General features: G+C 40.9%; 1 protein-coding gene across 5 annotated transcripts in view; it reads right to left on the minus strand.

The window, feature by feature from the left end:
- UNK (unk zinc finger) overlaps positions 1–13,651 on the minus strand; it is a 43,765-nt gene that overhangs the window by 26,072 nt on the left and 4,042 nt on the right. The gene's annotated exons all lie outside the window — the stretch shown is intronic.

Consider the following 13,651-nt stretch of genomic DNA (forward strand, 5'->3'; position numbering starts at 1 on the left):
GGTGCTTACAAAATCCACACTACCCAAAACCCACTAGCTGCCCTGTATTTATAGGCAACATTTCAACAGCTCGAGTAACTCAGACCTAAATTGGGGGTTCAGTCTCAGAGGCACCTCCAAGATGCCCACAGGCGGCCCAGAGCAAGCAGACGTGGGGGAACTGTATCCCACAACACGTCACATTCTGCTATCGAACATTTAGAGGTCATTGTAAACAGCAAGTAACAAAATTTGTCGGTCAAAATAAAAGCACTGGTATTCTGCTGAAAGAAATGGGATGATGTAACAGATATGGACTAATTCTGAGCTGCATATATATGCCAAGGCAACAAAACAGAGTACAGGAATTTGTCAAGTATTCATTCCCATATCAGACAATCTTTCTATCATGTTTCTAAATAAATGGAAAGACATCTGATGCCCAAAGGTGCATTTACAGATAATATCATCATGCTAGATTCATTGTGAAAGGAACATCAGTAAATAAAGTTTGCTTTCCTCTTTAACCCTGGCTGAAGATAAAGCCTCAGGAAAACACACAGATTCAACCAAAGTGGTTTTATTTGTTTGCTATGAAGAGAGAATATCACTGGCAAGGACTTTCCTACATTGGATTTTGCAAGCATGAAAGGAAAAAAGCTCTTCATCCTCTTCAGCCTCCAAGTACGTGAGACTTGCAGGTTCCACTGCTTTGGATCGGCAACCACTCAGGGCTGGAGAGTCTCTGCAGCGGCTGCGAGCCCTTTTCAACCCAAACCCATCTGTCCACTGCAACCCAGCCTGGCTGGAACACAATCTGCATTGGGGCCCAAGAGAAAACTGAGCCAGTGTGCAGAAACAGGTCTGTTTGGGGTAGGTGAGGGCTACAAACATCATTTTGTTCCTTTTCGCTTTTAAAAAGCCAGCTCCGCTTAAACGGAGATCCTTACTCCAACCACAGCAGCAATTCATCTGAAAATTGAATGCCATAATAAAATTAATCCATGCTTGAAAAGCCTCCTAAGCTGTTGGACCAAGTAGAGTTGTAAAAGGTGGAATTCCACAGATTATTTTATCTTATCAGCTTGCTAATAAGACTTGGAACAAAAGTGACTGCAACAACATTCATGTCAGAAAGTGAATTAAGTAAACTTAAGCAGCACGATACTGAAGACTGCCGTCCAGAGATCATATGCAGTCACCAACCAGTCCCTTCCACCAGTACATCTCCACGTACACCTTAGAGACATGAGGTTTGTGTTACTCCCATTTTATATATGGAGAAACTGCAAAACAGCTGAGTACATGTTCTGACCAGTATCATACAGCAATCAGAGTCAGCAACAGAAACCAAGAGCATTTAAACTCCATTTTCACTGAAGTGAGTCCTGGGCTTAATTTGAAGAACAGCATCCTAAACCTCTTCAGTGCTCTGGAAACTAAGGGCAGATACCAGGCCTGCACAACCTCAGTATGAAGCCTCGCACTCCAGACTTGCGTGATCAACCAAACTGAAACTGTTTCCCTTTAGCAGGAGAGTTTAAAAATGTACACACCGACTAGGGGGCTCAGTCTCTGGAGGATCAATTGTTGCTGAAGAACATTTGAAAATTAATTGCATTTCATGATTGGCTAAACTCCCTGGAGAAACATTTATTATAATGTAAATGAGAGATAATTACATAAGTAAATGTTCACCTGAAAAGTGTTTAACACCCAACTTGCTTCATCAGAAACTCATTCTTTAATGCTGTCTATTAAATAAATGATCTCTTACTCTTAATTTCAAAGCCAGTCCTGCAAACAGGTATCGCTGAGCTCCACATCTCTGCAACAGACCCAACAGAGGAAAAGGAGTTGTCGCGTAACTCAGTCATTTCAAGCCTTTCAATCACTGCTCTGGGGTTTTCTTTTTTTTCAAGCCACTATACCATTTAAAATCACCCTCCTCCATAATAGCCTGAATGGTAAATTGCCTTATAGACCTTTATTTTCTTGATCCATGAAGTGAGTTTTGGCTCCTCTGGGAGAACACTGACCACTCAACCAGCCACTCTGTATTAAAATATAGGAAAGACCTCTAAATCACGTGTGTTTTGGGAACATGGAAAGGATACACAGACCACAGCACTGCAATGTGATGGCTCACAAAGCAGAAAGCTATTAATATTTCAGTAGCCTCTTTGCAAAGGCTCTAAACAAAAACACAGAAAACACTGTCATGACAGATTCTTCTGGTATCAATGGTCTCTATGAATTTTCTCCCCGAACAGCTGAGAAAAGGAATTTTTGAATGACCCTTGAAACTGAAAACACGTTGATAACTGGTACACATTTCACAGGGTGTCAGCCAAGCGCTGTGTCTGTACAGGAAGGGGAAATCCAGCAATGATAACTTGCATTTCTCAAGTCTTCTCTAGAGATTTCAGGAAACTCTACAGCCCCCACGTGAGGGGCAGAAGAATTATTACCCATTTTATCTAAGAGGTACTTCCGTATTTATATTTTTAAACAAACGAACAAAAACGTGAAACTCATCACATATGTGCTTGTCTGCTTTACATGCAACAACTTCTGTATGTGTGCAAATGTCATATTTTCAAACCCATATAATTTTTAAAAAGTAGAAAGCACGTAGCATGGTCATCTTCTGATACTACATCAACATCCGAATTCCTGGAGGAAAGGTTACCATTTATGAGTCCCACTACACAACAACAAATGCAATTCTAAACAAACAGGACAAGACGGGCCAGAACAATGAAGATCAAAGTCCCAAGGCTGAACTGAACTTGCTGCTGAACAGGATGGATGCTACTGGAAAAGAAAGCTGCTTTTGCTGCAAAGACAAGAGGAGAGGTTCTTAGACTGGCTTTGGGAACTCCCAGAGACCAACAGGAGATGCAGTGTATTAGAAAAAACCCCAATGCTACACCACTGAAATTCCACTTCCTTGGTGGTGGGATGTGGGAAGGGGCAGTAATTACTCTCTGTGAGAATTTACACCAGGGGAGAACTGCTAAATGTCTTTAATTGCCAGTAGCAGCTGGACTTTCCAGCACGGGGCAGCAAGCGTTGAGATCTGCAGCCAGTAATTGCAGCTGGTTCCCCCTCTGCCCTGAAGGAAAAGAGCAACTCGTCCTGGGACCTGTAGGAAGAGATGTATGGGATGGGGAGGAAAGAAAAAACGTTGTACTTCCAAATACCACCAGAAAAAAAACCCAAACAAAAATAACAACAAAAAACCCTCTAACCTGGAAGCTTCATTTTTAAACTCAACAATGGCAGCCTTGTCCTGGTGACATTCATTGCCTGTTGCAGAGATCACTTGCTTTGCTGCAGCTTTACTGTTTTGGCTCTGCTGGCAGCCGGTGCGCTCAAGTGGCTCCATCCGGGAGGATACCTGCGTCCGAACCGCATTCCAGGCCTGCAAACTTCCTGCCAACCTTGACATACGTCACACATGCAGCAGCGTGAGCTCAAATCAGGAAAATGTGCTGGCAATGCATGAAGACAGCTGAGCTCCGAATTCCTCATTAAAAGCCTTACCCACAGCTCCTTGAAACCACCGGGAGATGCACACTGATGCTGAGAAAGAAGTCTCTGCTTTGTAACAGAGGGACCAGGAAGACTGGCGAGAAAACCAATACCGAGGAGCATGGAAACTAAAGGATTAAAACCAACTCTTCCAAACCCTTGTTGCTCCCATAACACAAAGCTGGGCCCTTTTTTGCTTTCAACACTCCCTGTGGTATCTGAAATATCTACATGGGCCCCAAGATGAGCTTCTCTCCTTTGCAGCCCTCCTTACTCTTCCCAGTCAATCTGCTTTCTGCCAAGATTCCTTTTGGGCCCCAAAAGAGCACAGAGGCTCATAAACAGGATCTGAACCTTCTGCAGCAGTACGACACCAGGGAGACAACCATTAGATAATTGTTTGGCTAATCCAGACTAAGACGCTGTCTGTAAATGTAGGACAGTAGGTGAGATCTAACATCACCGTCATCTACATTTCACATACACGTGGGTGTACGTTTACACCCATGAAACTATGCTACAGTACCTTTAGTGAGTGGTACCAGAGCTGTTTATCTGGTGTTAAACCAGCGTGAATTACGGGCATTTTTTACACAAGCGAGTAGGTCCACGCTCACGGCACTGGCTGCTGTCAGAGGGGCTCCAAGAAACTAAGCCAGAGAAGGTAGCCCAGGTCACGCTCAAACAGCACAGGCTCTGGTCGTTTCTATAAAGTCCAGCCTGGTGCGGACACTCCACTTTATTATTAACACTAATATTGGGAAATACTAGTTCAGGGCTGTAAAAAGATTCTTAGTACTAGCCACTGTCCAAAAGAGCACACAGAAGCAAATCTAACCAATATATCCACTGGTTGGTTGTGTGGGGGCTTTTTCGTTTTGTTTTTTTAAACCAAGGCTTAAGTTCCTGATAAGATTTGAGATATCACAAAGAAAACGCTTTTCTGCCACTACAATTCATTTTAGCTCTGTCCGCCGTCTCCCAGCAGAGGATCGCACTGGCCAAGATATGATTTCATCAGCGCAAAAGCACATGGGAATACTGGAGACATTTGCTGGCACTTTTGTATCAGTCACGTCCCACTGTTTCAGACAGGACTGCAGGAGGCTGTAGATGTCTTTGTATAGTTTCAGGTGGTCCCTGTTCACCTCACTTGTAGAAAAACATCCTTCCCGAATATTGTAGCCTGAATGACAGAGGTCAGTGCTCTCAGCTGCTCACCAGCTTTCCTTTGCTGGAAGCTCCCATTGGCACCAATCAGTCCAGACAGCAGGCTGGAGAAAGTTTTCCTAATTCAGTTTGGACAAAAAAATTAAATATTTTTTTTTTAAATCACCAGCTTAGCTTTAAAGTTCAAATTAGTGGTTTGAGCTACCACAGATAAAATGATCTGTAGTAAACCAGGGTGTGCTTACCCAACAGACTGCCTGCAAAACAGACAGCATTGCAAAACCCAGGAGAAAACATCTAACCGTAGATATAGATGTTTCTAATTCAATAATGCTTATCTAGTGAAAATACTTCCAAAACTGCTGTTTTCTTCTGAAGCTCAAAGAGCCACCCCAATACAAGAGGAAAAGAGCTGCCCATATTTAATCAGTGCTCTACGTTCATTTCACCCTCATAAAATTTTATTGCAAAAGATGATATCAGACACACTTTAAGTAAGAAACCCACGACTCAATTATTTTCTTTTACTGAACTGTGGTATTCCAGTTGAAATGAGTCAGTGGTGCATGACAGAATCTACTCTACTCCAACGGGATACTCAATAAAAATCCTCCTAATGCACCTTGCATTTAACATATCATTACTGATAGAGAAAACCTGTGATATGCAGCTCTGACATCGCTCAGGAATTTTTGCTCTTAGGACAAAGACGATATTCCAGAGTAAGATGGAAAAAAAGGAGGAATTTAAAGAAGTGTCATTCCAAAATAATCAGTCCAGAATGGATATTCTAGAAGAGCTATTCAATTTCTCGGCACTGATAATTCCCTATAACACCCTTACACATCTCTTGGCAAATCACCAGGACTACTAGAATGCTTGGCTTTTTAAGGCTTGGGTTTTTAAGGAATCCCTCGGTGCAGCGAGGAGATCGGCAGGTTGCCTACCTTGGGGCTTTTATTCCTTCCAGTCACCACGGAGTCCAAACCTTTTCGCAGAGAGGGTTTGATACCAGCATTCCTACAGTGTCTTACAAAATGCTGCCATTTCAATGCAAAACAAGATTCCTGACAGGGAAAGTAGCCTTCGACTCTCAAGATTTCTTGGGATTTGGGAGGAAAAAGAAAAAAAGTGAAGCAATTTAACTTCATAGGAGTTGTAATTTGTTGTTCCCAGGGGTGGGCACAAAGCAACCAAATCCCTCAGTGACAGCTGCAGACTACCAGCAGCCTGGTTTATACCCTGCCTAAACCTCGGCAAGGAGATGTTCAGCATCCTTCTAATAGAGCAGCAGAGAGGACAAGTCTGTTGCAATAAACCATTTTTACTCACTAGCAGATATAATCTGATATTGAAACAGCCTCACAGCTGAATATCAATCACAAACACCTTCAGCAGCAATCTTGAAGGTCTTCATCATGATTTCAAGGCAAGTTCTGACCACGTTTTACCAGTAATCTTCATCAGTTACTATGGCTCAGCACTACTGGATATTTCCTCATTTTCCATATTTAATGGTATTTTTCTAAATAACTTCATAGACCTGACCAAACCGTAAAACTTCACACCAAGGTTTTTGCATATGCCATGTGTCACTTGACACAAAATACAAACATCTCTCTCTTGGACATCTCAGGAATTATCAGTCAATTTGCCTTTCCATACCTTCAACAGCCAGGTGCCATTTGGTAAACCTTGAAAAGATTAGAAAGCGTTTAAACCTCAAAGAAAAATATATGGATCACTTTATAAAAACAAAAGGCTGATTGTGGGGAAGGAGAAAAGGATGAGGAAAAAGTTACAGTAAGCTCACATCTGTCAGGAAGATAGACTTCACATGCCTCAGTGTTTTCTTTATCACCTAAATAAATTGAATCATCAACTGGAAAAAGGTCACACAGCAGACAGCACTGTGTGATTTTAAAGCTGTTAGATTTCCACTTCTCCATTAGAGCTTGACAATAATGTCAGTCTAAGGGCAAATAAAGAAAGTGAGAGCTGGAAAGACTTATTATAGATGCATGGAGTTGGGCTTGTTTGCTTGTGAAGGTTTGGGTTTTTTTAAGAGTTCATCTAACTCATTGTGTACCTTAGTGATCAAAAAGATGACAGCTCACACCCATAGCCCATGGCGGCCTTACTGGATCCCCAACTTTTCACTATGGAAATAGGTAGGCAGCACTCACAAGTTTTCCTTTTTCTAGGCATCTGATCAATTTAGCAGGTAGAGCTGGATTCTTCCAAATAAATGCTAAAGGATGTGTGTACTGCAGAAGCTAAAACACAAACTGCTAGATTACAGAAAAACAAGGATAACACACCAACAAGTACAATAGTCATATTCAACAGTAACCTGATCACTACTGTAACTCTATTTTTAGATTAAAGAGCAGATCATGAGCTGGACAACAATGCAAGTAATTCAACTCAACCGTGAGCAAAGAACTATATACTACACATACTTTATAGATAAGAACTTTAACTGAGTGACTCCAAAAGTCCGTACTAAAAATAACACAAGTTGGCAACTACCAGGAACGATCAGCACATTTTTCAATGAAAAGAAAAATGTCAGACACAAACAGTCATGTCTTGTCTACACTGAAAAAACAAGGAAAACCAGAGCCAGTCCAGCCTGGAGCCAGCCCAGCACAGGAGACGGCCTTGCACCAGTTTCGGGCAAAACAGTGTTTGGTTTCTGCAGTTATAGCAAAAATGGCTTTGAGATAAATACCATGTTGTAATCAAGTGGCTCACCAACACTCTGTCTTGACAAGGGGAAAAAATTAAATAATGATAATTAAAAAAAAAAAAAAAAAAAGAGGCTTTCAACCTTGTGTTAACTCCATAAAACGAACATTTATCACATTTATGAACAGGCAAGACAGAAGCTCCGCTGCCTTACAGCTGCGTTACAGTCTGCAGGTGTTGGGAAAGAGCAGCTTGTTCAGCCCTGCCTGGAGCTGTGCATCCCTTCGCCTTGGCGGACACCGAGTTGTGTCATTCAAACCCCATGAATAAAACAATTCGAGTCATTTTTTTGGCAATGCACCCTCTTTAAAAGGCATAAACTTGTTGCACCAGCAGGCCATGGAATGTATAAGACCTAGTCATACCAATAAAATCCTTTTTAAAAAACCAAACATTTGTTTACATAGAGCTTTCACCTTTTTAATTAAAGCAATCAAAGCATGGGCATATGCAAACATTTAACTGCACCACATTTCAGAGATGGTTCCTTAAAAGCCATTCAGCAAGATCTAGAACTCTGCATAAAGTCCTGAGTTTACATTTCCTTGAGTCTGACCTCTTTTCTCCCAAATTAGTTGGCCATGAATATGTATTACTTGACATGACCTCAAAATTAACTAAGCATTTAGTTTGTATAATGTTTCAAATACACAGCCTATTTTTCTTCCAAGTTTAAATGTCATATTTTCAATTTGACACTGCTAGTTTACGTAAATACCATGGCTGCGCCTACGGCAAACCTACCTCCCCATGTCAAACATGGATCACCCCCAACTGAGACAACCCCCAGCACTCTGTGGCTTGGTTCTGCTCCACAATCTATTTAGTTGCCATTAATCCTTCCCCACAGCACCTGTGTAAGTGCTGAGTCTATGAAAACAGGATCATATTAAAATAATTATTTTTTAATAACATGTGCGTTGAGCCTAACTGTTTCAGTGAAAATGCAGGAGCTGACTGCATCCAGACAGCTGTACATTGTTGAAGGTTTATACTCAATTTTAGTGTCAGCACGATCAACATGTGCTTAAATATGAGCAGCTAAATATTTTATTACTAATTACTCTGCAAAAACATCCATCCACAGAGTTGGCTGATATGATCATTTATTCAGCTCATATCCAGATAAATTTTCTGTTTTCTATTAGCTGGATGAGATAGATGATGCTGCTTTACCCAAGCGTTAATGTCTGCAGCCTCAGACACGGGAAGAGTCTGCAGCAAGGCCGAGTTCAAATGGAGTTAACACGCATCAGGTTTGCTGCATTAGACAACAGTGAATCAAGGTCTGAATAATCAACTGGTATCCTGTGCTGTAAAAATTAAAGTCCCAGCTTCCAGTAGAGTTTTTCCACGTTGTACTTCTACCAGTTCAGTCATTAACAAAGCCTACCAGGGCTAGCAACTGGAGAAACACCAGTGAAGGCAGGGAACTGGGCTGGGCTGTTTTAAAACTTGTGTTACTCACCCTGCTAGTTCCCTAAAACAAAACATCCCACATGCAAGAATTCGTAAAGGCTAATTCAGAGCAATATTCTTTCCATACAAGCCATTACATAGCTCAGGGTTTCAGTGACAGATTTTTATGAGCATTTTTAGGCAGTTAACCTTCAACATCTTGTCTCACAAGAGGTGCTTCAGAAATGGAGCACGGTTCCCTTCCACCTCCTGACCACACCAAGAGCCCCCACAATTTAACGAACAGCTCGTAGATCAGTTGCAGCCCCATACTCACAGCAGTTTGAAGACAGTACCTGAACTGTTTGAAGGGCTGTACTTATGCTGGACCAAAACCAGAAAACCTAAACTCCACAAGAAATGACAGATCTATAGTGCTCGCATCCAGACCAACCCACATTTGAAAATGAAACGGCATCTGCTTCTTCTCAGGTTAAATGCCAACCAGATTTGCAGCAGCCCCTTTGGAAAGGTTTACATTTGTGAACAGACTTTTTCTGTTGTGAGTTTGAAACAAAACATGGTGATTATCTAACAAGCATGAACCTGCACCCCATAACACATGTGCCAGCACAAAGATAAAAGCCAGCTCTTCCTGGCTGATTTTGAAGAATCGATGTTAGCCTTTCAATCGATTTTCTTTTCCGTTCGGCACTCAAACCAGACTTCACCCGTGTCTGCTACAGCCGCAGACTCTTTTGACACTCCGTAAGGCAGGCACACCTCGGAATAAAAATCCTACACTCACAGACAGACAGACTGGTCCAAAGAAGCACTGTTATATGACCCCACGCCAGGCGAGTTGACATCAAGAGGTTTCCCAGCTCTCCACAAAGGGGAAAGCAGTCAAACCCCAGGCTGTGCCCCAGCTTCTCGTTTTCCATTTTGACTAATCAATACATGAATAAATCTGGTGGCACTTTTAAGATATTTATAACGTGCAAACAATATTTGTTGTTGTCGTTGCTGGAAAGCTGCGCAATTGCCCTGAGGCATCTGCTGTTTTTATTTCTGCTATGATGGTAATATTCAAGTGCTATTAATGAAAGTTCACAGTCTATTGAAAATTAGAGGAGAAAAATCACCTCTGAGCACATTGCTTTTGAACCAACAGCTTCTTTTTGAACTGTGGTGGCGTGCTGAAGATGAAGGCTAACGAGTAAAACAATATTGACTTTAATTAATTCAGATTTTTGCAGATATTCATCAGGTACAGTTTCAAGAAACTATTTCTCTTTCCATATGTGCATGACTGCTTATTAATCTAAAGAAATTCTAGACATACAATGATAAAAAGCAATCCATCCATAATTTCTTAACTGTAATTAACAGCGTCATCATTCTTAATAGGCCAGTAAGCTCTAGTGAAGTGTATTTGTGATTTCTGACCAATAGATAGCTAGGGATGGCCTAAGATTTTTATTGTCTGACCATGAAGTTGGTATAAGCTTCTCTTCTGTCAGTGTTCTGACAACTATATTCAATTAAATGTCTCTGACTATTAATAAGAGATAAAAATCAGGCCAGTATCAAGCATTTTGGTGAGCTGGCACCTTTATTGCCATTATTGCACTTTAACTCTTAAAACTGAAATACTTTTTTCATGGAAAACCTCGAACTTTTCTCCTAACAATAACCTTCTAAACCTGAATGAACGCTATGGCAGGGCAAGGGTGTCTGAGTCAGAAGACAACCTGCAGCAAAGCTAAGAAGAGACGAAATTGTTGGTATTCATGTTAAGGGAACATTCATTCCAACTGATATTTCAAATGTCAGACTGGTATTAACTGCATCAAGCACTGATCAAAATACACAAAACAGAGATTGCTGAGAAAATTATCACAAGCATCTAAATTGGTTGTCATCACTAGGTGGAGCTTGAGAAAGTACAAACCTTTAGCATCTCTCTATCTACCCTTCTGGAGAGGTTTTGTATTTTTGATTGCCCTGATAACAAAAGACAAACTATCGCTCAATAAAGTAGCAAAAAAAGGGAGCTAAGAAATTGCACTTGCTCTGCAGCCTGCTGGCACATTACCATTCATTAATTTCAATGCCAGGGGAACTGCCGGCTGGCGCTGTGCAAGCACAGGGCATCACTTTCAGCAACAACTTTGTACCTGATTTGCAAGTGATGTGTTGAATGTTATATAAAGTTTATAGAATATATAAAGTCCTTACAAGATCCAAACCTCTGTGACTGTTTCCCTCTTGCAGGTCACTATTTCACCAAAATCTAATTGAAGGAGTTTTTAAGGAGGAAACTAACTGACACAACATTGAAAAATGCAGTGACAATTAGACCAAAAAAAAAAAAAAATCTTAGAAACAGTTTAGATGCAGGTGATTCTGTCAGACAAGTAACTTCTCACCATCTCTTTCAGCCCTGTCTCTTGTGCTTTCAAAAAGGTTTCAAAAGCAAAAATAAAAAGTTGAAAGAAGGAACAAAACACCACCTCAGCCTTCTCTGAAAATGAACATCACTGTTATGGTCCTGACAAGCAGGTTCTCACAAAGGCCAGCGAAGCAATTTAAGACATTATTGTTCCAGCTCTTTATTCCTCTCCTCTCTCAAAAATGAAAGCTCCTTATAACAGGGTTCGCAGAAGGGAATGTGTGTCTGCTCTCCGGCTGCCCCAGTTCACAGCCTGGTATATTAATACAGTTTACCAGTGACGGTCAGCTCATGCTAATATGCTGCACAATAAGCGTGATTAACTGATGTACTGACACATTCCCTCCTGCCACGCTGTGACAGGGCAGTGACATCCAGCAAACAGCCAGGCAGAAATGCTGTCATGCTCTGCAGGAAGATTTTCCAGAGGACATCGGTCAGACCCTTTGTAACAAGAAGGCTGCACATTTCAGCCACTCATAGAAGTTACAGAAACCTTATTCTGGTGGAACGATCGAATGAAAATAAAATACTGAATTCCAGCAGAATTTTCCTTAAAGACACACAATATGAAAAATGTTAGACAACACATAAACCTACAAAATGGGAAAAATGTATCTAGTGGGAAACTCCAGGCTCTCAGGTTTTCTAAAGGAATTATTAATTTTCATCTTGCCTCTCATGCCACAAAAAAAATCCTATATGCTAATGTAAGCAGCGTATAAGCATTAATGTAATACTTTTTTTAATTAAATAATTTGAAAGAACCATTTTCCAAGTTGAAACAATTCTGCACGACTGAATCCCTCTCGTCTTTCGCACAGTTTTGGTCTTTTGAAACACCAAGTTTAGCCAGACCAAAACTGATTCTGAAAACATCAAAGCAGCACATGAAGCTTTTTACTCTGCAGAATATTTATATGTCACCTATTCAGTGCTAATCTGTATGTGAATTCCCTGTCACTTTTGATATCAAACAATACTCACGCATTACGTGTAAATGTAACAAGCAAACCACAGCTCCGGCCCGTCAACCCAAGAGAGAAACATGGTCTGGCTCCAACACGTGCGTTAATCAGCAGGACAGCACGAAGCCTGGGCACCCAGCACCCCCAGCTCAAGCTTCAGGCTTTCACACCTCGTCCTCTGAAGAACCAGAAAAATCCGGAGTGTTATTTCCCAGTGTATGTATTCAGTAGTAAGCACATACCGTGAACACAGCCCTTCCTGTTCACACTCCAGTGCTTTATATTTCCAACTTCCTGTAACTATTCACACTTCCTAATAACAGTTTGTGGTGGACTTGTATTCTGTGAAGTTCACACAGACTTCAAAACCAGCAACAATAACCAGCTTATACTTACCCCATGAGCTGACATTTGCAGGTAAAGATGTAGTAGACTGCTGGTAAGTCCCTGGTTTAGAAGTATTGACTTATTCTGTGCTTTCTTAACTAGCTCCAACTTTATCACCAAATCTGAAACCTAAGAATGCAAGAGGGGGTTTTTTGGTTTTGTTTTCCGGGTTGTTTGTGGGATTTTCTCTTTGTTTTCTTTGGGTTTTGTTGTTGTTTTTGTTTAAACACCAGGGCTAGTTTCTATTTTTGTATAAGTCCATATCAGCTTATTGATCTAAGGGTTGTCACCAGTAAAACCAAAGCAAAATTAGGGCAACAGTTTGTTATATTAAGAGTTATGACGGTTTAAAAAGAACACAAAAGGTTTCTAAAAACAATTTCAAAAGCCCCAAAACATTTGCTAGGTTGTGAAGACCACCCAATTCAGGCACAACAAAAGTATAATCTAACAGAGTACGCAGATAAATGCTAAAGAGTTCTACAAGAGCAAGGCTCTTACAAAAAAATAACCAAACCTACCAACCAACCAAACCACCTCTGACAACATGTTAGCTACACATCTGGTTTTTGGTTTTATTTCCACAGACAGTCAGCCTGCACATGTGAGATCAGACGTGCTGTATTCGCCCAGCCAGTGATAAGACACTGTCCACTGATAAGAAGATAAGGATTACTCCCTGCTACTACAAATGCTTCAAGGTGCATTTTTGTGTGCCATTGGTTTTGAGTAAGAATTTAAACATGAGAATTTGAGATAAATAAGATTGTGCATATGAGTTCTCCATTCAAATCTAAGCCCACCTATGATCTCACTATTTTTATTTCTTCTTCACCGCATTTCCATCACTGTCCTAATCAGAGTTCCTATTTAAGGCTGAGAAACCACCAGACGAGGCACTACTGAAAAACACACAACTACAAAAATGCCTTTGATTTGAGCTGTAACTAAAGGATTGCATCAACCTGATTTTCATCCCCACTTAAAATGTCCTTCACTCAAGTGC

This window comes from Nesoenas mayeri, assembly GCF_963082525.1.
Source record: "Nesoenas mayeri genome assembly, chromosome: 19".
Classification (NCBI taxonomy): Eukaryota; Metazoa; Chordata; class Aves; order Columbiformes; family Columbidae; genus Nesoenas; species Nesoenas mayeri.